The 10423-nt window shown below is 41.7% G+C and overlaps 1 pseudogene; it reads left to right on the top strand.

Moving 5' to 3' along the window:
• The first annotated feature begins 5964 nt into the window (after window positions 1-5964).
• Window positions 5965-10098, top strand: LOC125932003 (protein SET-like; annotated as a pseudogene).
• The last annotated feature ends 325 nt before the right edge of the window (window positions 10099-10423 follow it).

The following is a 10423-nucleotide window of genomic DNA, read 5'->3' as shown; positions in this document are numbered from 1 at the left end:
AAAATTTAAGGATATAATTGGGAACGTAGATGTTGAAGACTCGGACCAGAGAGATATACATGTGGACCCCCTCCAGGCCCATCCAAGTCAAAGAAACGAGCAGGAAGTAATGAAGTGCCCCTGCGGCTGTGATACACAGTCCCGCCTTCTGAAATGACGCGGACCAGGAATTGACCAGAAATGCCAGGTTTAGCATCAGTAGTGCTGTGCACAGGTTGATCAGGATTTTGGAAGGATGATCTTTTCGAAGTTTGCTAAAAGAAAAGACACAGTGTTTAGTTAGGTAGGGTCTCTGGTTTGAATCAAGCATTGCCACATCTGATCTGCCTAATAAGTGAAAGAACAAAAGAAGTGACTGTTGAACTTGCTCGTTCTACCTTACACGTCTGGATTATTGAGCTCCCCACCCTCTTTCCAGGTAGTCAAAGTATCCTAAATACGGTGCCCTTTTCTAACAGGAATAATACTAACCTCAGGCAGCTAAGCAGCCCCCTTTTATTTTTCTTTTACTTTCTCCTTGTCTTTTTCTCTTGGGGAGAGGGGAGGGAGGTGTTTCCTGAATACTACCATTCTATCATCACTCCTTCAGCAGACTCAAAGCTTGATCTACTTGTTACTTCTTGTGCTGTTGATTTTAGCCACCCTGACAGGGGTGAGGTGGTATCTCATTGTGGTTTTGATCTGCATTTCCCTGATGATGAGTGATGTGGAGCATCTTTTTGTGTGTCTGTTGGCCATCTGGACGTCTTCTTTCGAGAAATGTCTGATCATGTCTTCGGCCCATTTTTAATCGAATTATTTGTTTTTGGGGGGTAGTCAGTTGTATCAGTTTTCTTACATATTGTTTAAACCATTGTATTGTACACATTTTAGAAGTTTATTTATTTATTTTTTAGTAATCTCTACACCCAACGTGAGCCTCGAACTCACGACCCTGAGATCAGGAGTCACACACTCTTCCGACTGAGCCAGTCAGTGCCCCAGTTTTTTATATATTTTAGATACTAACCCTTTATCAGATATGTCATTTGCAAACATCTACGCTAGAGGTAGAATATTTTCAAATCTCAGAAGGCTCCTTCGTTCCTTCTCCCATTCAATAACAACCCCCAACTCCCCCTGACACATAGTAGAAGTAACCAATATTTTAGCTTTTGTCCCCACAGGTTTAGTTGGGCCTGTACTTAGTACTTCATGTAAACGGAACCATGCAGTATGCTTTCCTTTTTTTCTGGCTTCCTTTTGGCTCAACTCTGTGTCTATGAGCGTTTGATATTATGTTGTATTGTTCAGAAACAGTTCATTCTTTTTGTACTGCTGTGAAGCATTCCGTTTTATGAGCATACCACAATTTATTCATCCAGTCAACTGTTAACGTACATTGGGGTTGTTTCCAATTTGGGGCCACTATGAATGAAGCTGCTGTGAATATTCTTGTATATATCCTTTGGTGGACACATGTCCACATTTCTCTCGAATAGTAAAGTTTCCGGGTCAACAGCTAGATATATATTCATCTCCAGTACGTATTGCCAAAGAATTTTCTAAAGCATCTGTGCCATTTTGCATCCCTACCAGTAACGTATAAGAGTTCCATTTGAGGGGCGCTTGGGTGGCTCGGTTGGTTAAGTCCGACTCTTGATTTCAGCTCAGGTCATGATTTCATGGTTCGTGGGATCAAGCCCCATGGAGTGCAGAGCCTGCCTGGAATTCTCTCTCTCCCTCTCTCTGCCCCTCCCTGGTTTGTGCACACTCTCTCTCTTTCTCTCTCACTCTGTCTCACCCTCTCAAAATAAATAAACATTTTTAAAATTTTTAGAAAAGAGTTCCAGCTGTTCCACGCCCTTTTGGGCACTTGCTCTTGCCAGTATTTTTAATTTTAGCCATTCTGGTAGGTACACAGAAATATAACTGTGGTTTTAATTAGCATTTCACTGATGAATAATGATGTTGAGAACCTTGTCACATGGCTATTAGCCATATGAATAAAGGTTAGGATTACACATGGATATCCTCTTTTGTGAGGTACCTGCTCAAGTCCTTTGCCTACTTTTTTTAAATTAAACATTTGTACTTCATTTTTTAATTTTTATTTATTTTTATTATTTTATTTATTTTATTTTTTTAATTTACATCCAAGTTAGTTAGCACATAGTGTAACAATGATTTCAGGAGTAGATTCCTTAATGCCCCTTACCCATTTAGCCCATCTCCCCTCCCACAATCCCTCCAGTAACCCTCTGTTTATTCTCCATATTTATGAGTCTCTTCTGTTTTGTCTCCCTCCCTGTTTTTATGTTATTTTTGTTTCCCTTCCCTTATGTTCATCTGTTTTGTCTCTTAAAGTCCTCATATGAGTGAAGTCATATGATATTTGTCTTTCTCTAATTAATTTTGCTTACCATGATACCCTCTAGTTCCACCCGCATAGTTGCAAATGGCAAGATTTCATTCTTTTTGATCGCCGAGTAATACTCCATTGTGTGTGTGTGTGTATGTGTGTGTATACATATATATATATACTACATGTTATTTTTCCATTCATCCATCGATGGACATTTGGGCCCCTTCCATACTTTGGCTATTGTCGATAGTGCTGCTATAAACATGGGGGTGCCTGTGCCCCTTCAAAACAGCACACCTGTATCCCGTGGATAAATACCTAGTAGTGCAATTACTGGGTCACAAGGTAGTTCTATTTTTAGTTTTTTGAGGAACCTCCATACTGTTTTCCAGAGTGGCTGCACCAGCTTGCATTCCCACCAACAATACAAAAGAAATCGTCTTGGGGCGCCTGGGTGGCTCAGTCGGTTGAGCGTCCGACTTCAGCTCGGGTCACGATCTCGCGGTCCGTGAGTTCGAGCCCCGCGTCGGGCTCTGGGCTGATGGCTCAGAGCCTGGAGCCTGCTTCCGATTCTGTGTCTCCCTCTCTCTCTGCCCCTCCCCCGTTCATTCTCTGTCTCTCTCTGTCTCAAAAATAAATAAACGTTAAAAAAAAAAAAAAAAGAAATCCTCTTTCCCCGCACCCTTGCCAACATCTGTGGTTGCCTGAGTTGTTAATGTTAGCCATTCTGACAGGTGTGAGGTGGTATCTCATTGTGGTTTTGATTTGTATCTCCCTGATGATGAGTGATGCTGAGCATTTTTTCATGTGTCGGTTGGCCATCTGGATGTCTTCTTTGGAGAAGTGTCTATTCATGTCTTTTTCCCATTTCTTCACTGGATTATTTGTTTTCTGGGTGTTGAGTTTGATACGTTCTTTAGAGATTTTGGATACTAACCCTTTATCTGATATGTCATTTGCAAATATCTTCTCCCATTCCATCAGTTGCCTTTTAGTTTTGCTGATTGTTTCCTTTGCTGTGCAGAAGCTTTTTGTTTTGATGAGGTCCCAATAGTTCATTTTTGTGTTTGTTTCCCTCACCTCTGGAGACGTGTTGAGTAAGAAGTTGCTGCGGCCAAGATCAAAGAGGTTTTTGCCTGCTTTCTGCTTGAGGATTCTGATGGCTTCCTGTCTTATGTTTCGGTCTTTCATCCATTTTGAGTTTATTTTTGTGTCTGGTGTAAGAAAGTGGTCCAGGTTCATTCTTCTGCATGTTACCGTCCAGTTTTCTTAGCACCACTTCCTGAAAAGAGTGTCTTTATTCCATTGGATATTCTTTCTTGCTTTGTCAAAGATGAGTTGGCCATACGTTTGTGGGTCCATTTCTGGGTTCTCTATTCTGTTCCATTGATCTGAGTGTCTGTTTTTGTGCCACCTTTGCCTACTTTTAATTGTATTGTCTATCTTTCATCTGTAGGAGTATGTATATATATATATATATGTATATATATGTGTGTGTGTATATATATGTGTGTGTGTGTTTGTGTGTATATACATACACACACTCATATGCATCCTACAAAAAAGTCCTTTGTCAGATATATGCATTACAATATGCATTGTAAATATCTTCTCCCAATTTGTGGTTTGCCTTTTCACTATCTTAATGGTGTCTTTTAAAAAAAAAAATTTTTTTAATGTTTATTTTTGAGAGAGAGAGAGAGAGACAGAGAGACAGAGTGTGAGTCGGGGAGGGGCAGAGAGAGAGAGAGAAAGAGAAAGAGAGAGACAAAGAATCTGAAGCAGGCTCCAGGCCCTGAGCTGTCAGCACCAGAGCCCCATATGGTGCTCAAACCCAGGAGACATGTGATCATGACCTGAGCCGAAGTCGGACGCTTAACCAACTGAGCCACCCAGGCACCTCAATGGTGTCTTTTGATAAAAGAAGTTCTTAAATTCAATGAAATCCAATTTATCAACTTTTCCTTTTATGCTTAGTGTTTTTGTATTGCTTTTTAAAAATCGAATTACAACCCCCCCCCCTCTTTAGAGGAGCCTGGGTTGTTAGTTTTTCATCTATGCACTTCATAATCTAATGGATTTGACCTCTTCTTATTGTGATGAATAGGAACATTTTACGAAATTAACATGGTTACAGTGACAACAGCATTCATCAAACCAAATTAAACCTACTCAGAGCAGGACTTTATCAACTTACTGAAAAGCTATGTATGTCACCATTGCAACTCCCAGGAAAATGGAGGAGATTCCACATCCAATGTATGTTATAAGCACTAATATCCGTTCATTCACTGCATCCACTGCAGACCTGGATAAATCCTAGGAAATGCAATAGGCTGTGTTTGATACATTTTCCAGAGCAAGTTTATGGTAAAAGCCTTCCAGGGATCACTAGCGGCAGGTTCTCAGGATATATAGCATCTCAGCTATAGCTCTTACAAAACCAGGGTACGTGGATGGGTATATGATAAGACTGTATGTTGTTTTTTTGAGTATGCCTAGTGCAACTTACTGTGTACAGGTCATGAAGAGTCATCAACAGCACTGGAAGAACATTTAGTCCTTGGTTTTATTGTCATTAACATGTTCCACACTTAAAATATAACCAAACTAATAGAGGTGAATTTGGGATGCAAAGTGAATCATTATTTGAACTAAGCGTCCCCAAACACTACACAGAACATTAAAAAATGTTCCTTTTCTTTAGACTTTAAATAACTTTCATGAAATTAAGAGACAAAATGGGCTTTAGGGATCACATAATCCAGAAATGTCTTAACCTGAGGACCATAGGAAACCTGAAATGGCATGCAGAGTCATAGGAATCTGTGTGTGCCTTGTTCTGGACACAAGGTCCGCAGTTTTCCTCAGATACTTATAGAGATTTATGAATTATAAAAGGTTAAGAAGCACTGGTCCCCCTGGTAGTTCCCAACTGGAAGCGATATTGCCTTTCTCCCAGGGACATTGGCAATGTCTGGAAACATTTTGGTTGCCATAACTGGGGGTGCTACTGGCATTTAGTGGGCAGAAGCCAGGGATGTTGTTCAACATCCTGCAATGCAGAGAACAGTCCCCACAGTAAAGAATTCTTTGGTTCAGAATATCATTAGTGCCAAGGTTAAGAAATCTCGGTCCACTCCCACCTTTCACGTTTCAGAAGACAAATCTAAGGTCCAAACAAGTAAACCAACCTGATCAAGATCAGATAGGTAGTTAGTGACAGAGCTGGGATGTGAGCCCTGGTCTTCTGACCCCCTACCAACTTGGAGAGAACTCAACGTAATTCCTACAATTCAGTAAGTATCAATGGAGTGCCTCTCCTTTTTGAATAAACATGGTTAAAAAAGAAAAGAAAAGGAATATAAAACAGACACTCGGCCCTCAAGGAGCCTACCATTAGTAGGAGAAACAACTCGTGCACAACACATTTAGATAACAGTATATCATATATATAATAAAGTAAGTTAAGAAAACTAAGAAAGTACTCAGAAAGGGGTCGAGAAGAAGAAATACATTTTAGAGCCATCGTCTTCCTTCCTTCCTTTTTTTTTTTTTTTTTTTTTTAAGTAAACTCTCCGTGCACCATGGGGCTCAAACTCACAAGCCCAAGATCAAGAGTGGCATGCCAACTGAGCCACCCAGACGCCCCTTTGAGAGCCATTTTGGAGGAAACCTCAGCAAGTCCTGATGTTAGGGAGGGCCATAGGGAACTAACGAGATGGTAGAGTTAACTAACTAATGAGGCTCTAAGCCCGAATATGTGAATTGGTCAGATAGCTCTTGTACTGTTCTTGCAGCCTGACAATTAAAAATTTGAATGACGATACCCTTTGACCCAGCAATTCTACTGCCATCAATTTATCCTACAGAAATAGTTACACCAGTGTTAGGAGATAAAATGAGTAAAAATGTGTCTTACAGCATTGCTCATGATGGAGGAAAACAGCAACAACTAAAACGCCTGTCTACTGGGGACTGGTTAAATTCACTGTGTTAAATCCACACAAGAGAATTCTATAAAGATGTTGTGAAAATGGAAGTAGATGGATATGTATTTGCCCGAAAGGTGTCCCACTGTATTGTTTAGTGCAAGGCCAGTGGCAAAAAGAGGGTGAATACTTTGATCCCATTTTTATAAAATAACAACGTGTTAATATACACATAGGAAAGGAATGTGAAAGAATGCATATAAAGGTGTTAAAGGTGGCGATCTTGGGGTGCCTAATGGCTCAGTCAGTTTTTAAGCATCTGGCTCCTGATTTTAGTTCAGGTCATGATCTCACAGTCATGAGATAAAGCCCTGTGTCCAGCTCCATGCTGACAGCACAGAGCCTACTTGGGATTCTCTGTCTCTGTCTCTGTGTCTCTCTGTCTCTCTGTCTCTCTCTCCCCCCACCTGCCCTCCCCCCCCTCAAAAATAAATAGATAAACTTTAAAAAAAGGTGGTGATCTCTTGGGAGGGGGATTATAGGGACCTTTTCTGTCATGTTTGAATTTTGAGAAGCAGACATTACTTTTACAAGGAGAGAAAATAAATATTTATTTCAATCTGCCTTACTTCGGATGGACGAAGAGGGGGCTTTCTCCCCCTTGCATGCCACTTTTCCATAAGAGTTCACACATATATTTCTGGTCTGTAATCTAATAAAAGTTGTCCAAATTCTATCAAGGAGCGATTAAGAGACAACTCACCATTAAGACTCCAAAATGGGTGAGGTGGTCACACTGACAGATTGTGTGATTTACGTCTGTTTCCTTTACTTTACAGCCTGACGAGTTCCATCCACCTTGCCCATCTGCAGGAGACAGAAGGGAATTTCAAAGCAATTTTGTTTTTCTCAGAAATGTTTAACTTTTCATTATGGGCACCTTCCGAGCGTGTGTTATAATTAGTATTCTTTGTTAAGAGAATAAGATAGAGGTATAGTTGAACATTGAAATGAAATTAAGTCTAATAGGTGAAATTGACTTTTTGGGAACTTCATGCATGGCATACCCTCTTTGGCTCTCACTTCTGGTTCTGGCACAGGAACTTCTACAGATTCCTGCTAGAGATGAGGACAGACTCTAATCACGAACAACAGTTATGCCACCATGCTGGAGTGACAGAGTAAGAACTGTTTTCTTAAGTAGCACAAATAGAAAACAGGTAGATCTAGAACTTTTTGAAGGACATGAGCTATGGAATATGGGCTGACATTTTGGCCTGCTTGGTGGCCCCAGAATAGACATCTGAAACAACCAGTTCAAGCCAGATCATGGTCTGTCACTCCTTAGGGCCAATTAGAGTCTCTGGTTTACTTGACACTTGCCTAGTTTCTCACTCCTGAGCTTATTTAGGGGTTTTAAAACCAACCCTCGCACCTCCATAACCTGTAGATCTCAGATACTAGGCCAGATCTAGAGTAAAACGTCCAGTATAGCACTAGACCAGAGAGGTTATCATAAAATAGGCAGCTAAGTGTCATTAAAATTTGTCCATCCAGGATAACTCCATAGATTCCAGAGGTTCTGGGTCCATGGACAGAGGGTGGGGGGCAAAGGGTGACCCGGGAGAAGTCTGGCAACTGGCACTGGTGAGCATGCGGATTAACTTACTGAGGCTGTGGGGGGTCAAGGCTCATCATTTTACAAGAATCTTATCCTGGGAGACTTGGAGAAGATCAGGAAAGGACATGCTATCCCTGTTGTAGGAAAGGACTGGTAGTCCCACATCCCAGGGAGTCAAGCCGGAGGAGAATTTCCTTTTTCTCCCAGAATTTCAGAGAGACTGAAAAGGGAAAAGTTCCCAGGCAGAGGGGCACATAGTCATTCTTGGCATTCCAGGGAAAATGGATTCTGGGTGGGAATACTTTAAGATTTGGCAATATCCCTGGAGATTCCAAGGGAGAAGGCAAGCCTAGGAGGAGGCCCTTTAGCAATCCCCAAGCCCAATTCCTTCTCTTACTGTCCCCAACGACTCATACCTAGCCAAACAGGAAGGGCCATTTGAGACCCCCCAAGAAGTCTTACCCCCTCAATGAAAAGATAAAAAGATTGGGGCCCCAAGAGAGTCAATGGACTACCCAAGGTCACACAGTCCGTCGAGAAGAGATGAGGGGAATAAAGAAGATAGTAGATGTTGCAAATCTTCATGGGAAAACACAGATGAAAAGCCAGGTGTTCGTTTCTCAACTTGCTTCAAACAGCTCAAGGCCACTCTGCACCCGGTCTTCCAATTTTCCTTATTCCCGAGCTATATGATTTTTTTCTAATCCCCCAAATAAGTCTCTTATCAAGAAGAAAGGGCTTCTTTTTTTTAACCTCCCATGCCCTAACTAGGTGTAAAACTAATATTCGTATCTTGGTCCGTCAGAGTTCTCTGTAGGGTCTGGTAAGACAGCACGGTTCCAAGTCATCCAACGGCCAACTAGAAAAATGGTCAGGGGCAAAGTCGCACTGAGAGCCGAAAACAAAGCTTGCTAAGAAAAATACTTACCGTTACTCCCAAAGTCCCAAAACGCACAGTGAACTTGATCATAATTCTAGAAAAAAAAAAAAGACAAATCGGAGGTAAACATCCTTCCTTGTGATACTTTCCCCATGATGACAACTACACACAAGAAACATGTTTCTTCTTCATGTTTTTTTCAAACAGTAGAGACACACATACTTGGATCATTCGCTAGTTGGTTTTAAGACTAACCCCAGGTGACTTGGGGTTTACAAGTGAGAAAATGGCATGTTACCGAACGATGGTCTGGTGTGTGCCCTTTAAAATATTTGGTAAAGAGGAGTAATCAGAGCTTCTTCCAGATGTGCATCTGCCCTTATTTCATGGACCTTCCTCACAGCATGGCTCTCAAAGCCAGTCTTCCCTCCCGCCTCACAGGAAGAAAAAGAGACTGTCTCCTGCCCCTAAGCTGAAGGAGACGTCAACTTGTCAACACTTGCCGAAGGGGGGGAAAAAAAGAGCAGCAAGAAGGAGCTGAACATATTGATGGAGTACAAAATGAAATAGACAGACTTATGCATGAGCCAGTGAGGACGTTTTGAAAGCACAACAGGAATATAACAAATTCTGCCAACCATTTTTTCAGAAAAGGTTGGAATTGATCGCCAAAATCCCAGGTTTGGGGGTAACAGCATTTGTCAACCATCCACAGTGTCTGCACTGCCTGGGGAGGAGGGTGAAGAGACCCTGCATTATTTTTTTTTTAATGTTTTTAAGTAGGCTTCACACCCAGCATGGGGCTTCAACTCACAACCTGGAGATCAAGACCTGAAGCTGAGATATTCAATCAGGTTACAGAATAGATTTTTACTGTGATGAAAACCCTTACTTCAAAAATAAAATTCTTTCCACAGAATTTCATCAGGACAAGAATGGCATTCCCTCTTCCAAGTCCACTGAAATCAAGTGGAAATCCAGAGAGGATCTGATGAAATGTTCCAGTCAAACACAGGATAGAGCCAGTAGGAAGAGACAGCGTGAGGCATCAGAGAGCTTCTTCACCTGCTTTACTGACCGTTCTGATGCAGATGAGTTTGGAGGGGTCACCAAAGACAGTATTTGGCCAGATCTGTGACAGCGCTATTTCGTTCCCAAAACGGATGATGAAGGAGGAGGAGGGGAGGAAGAAGATGATGATGATGAAAATGAAGGGGGATTGGAAGATATTGATGAAGGGGGTGACGATGAAGGTGAGGAAGGCGAACGTGACAATGAGGGGGAGGAAGGAGAGGAGGAGGAGGAAGGAAAAGCTGACTAATGGAACACACATGGATTCCAACCTTTCTTTTGAAATTTCCTCGTCCCTGAGAGCAAGTAGCTCTCTTTCTTTTCCCCCTCCTCTTGTGCTCATTCACCCTGTTTTTTGAAGCCTCTTTTCTCCCCTTTTATATCATGGTTCTCAACTTATTGTGGGGGGGAAATACCTTGAGCATCATACAGTGGGAAAATAATCTCTAGCCTTTTCTGTTCCAAATGAACTTTTATCCCTTCCTGTCTCAACAAAACTTGATGGAGTCAACACCACCGTGCTCTGTGGGAAAACAGAAAAACTTTCTGCCCCCCTAGTTCCGCTGGAGTCTGGA

The sequence above is a fragment of the Panthera uncia genome, chromosome X, assembly GCF_023721935.1.
Source record: "Panthera uncia isolate 11264 chromosome X, Puncia_PCG_1.0, whole genome shotgun sequence".
Lineage (NCBI taxonomy): Eukaryota > Metazoa > Chordata > Mammalia > Carnivora > Felidae > Panthera > Panthera uncia.
Note: the sequence above shows the minus strand (reverse complement) of the source record. Positions and strands in the feature narration are given on the sequence as shown.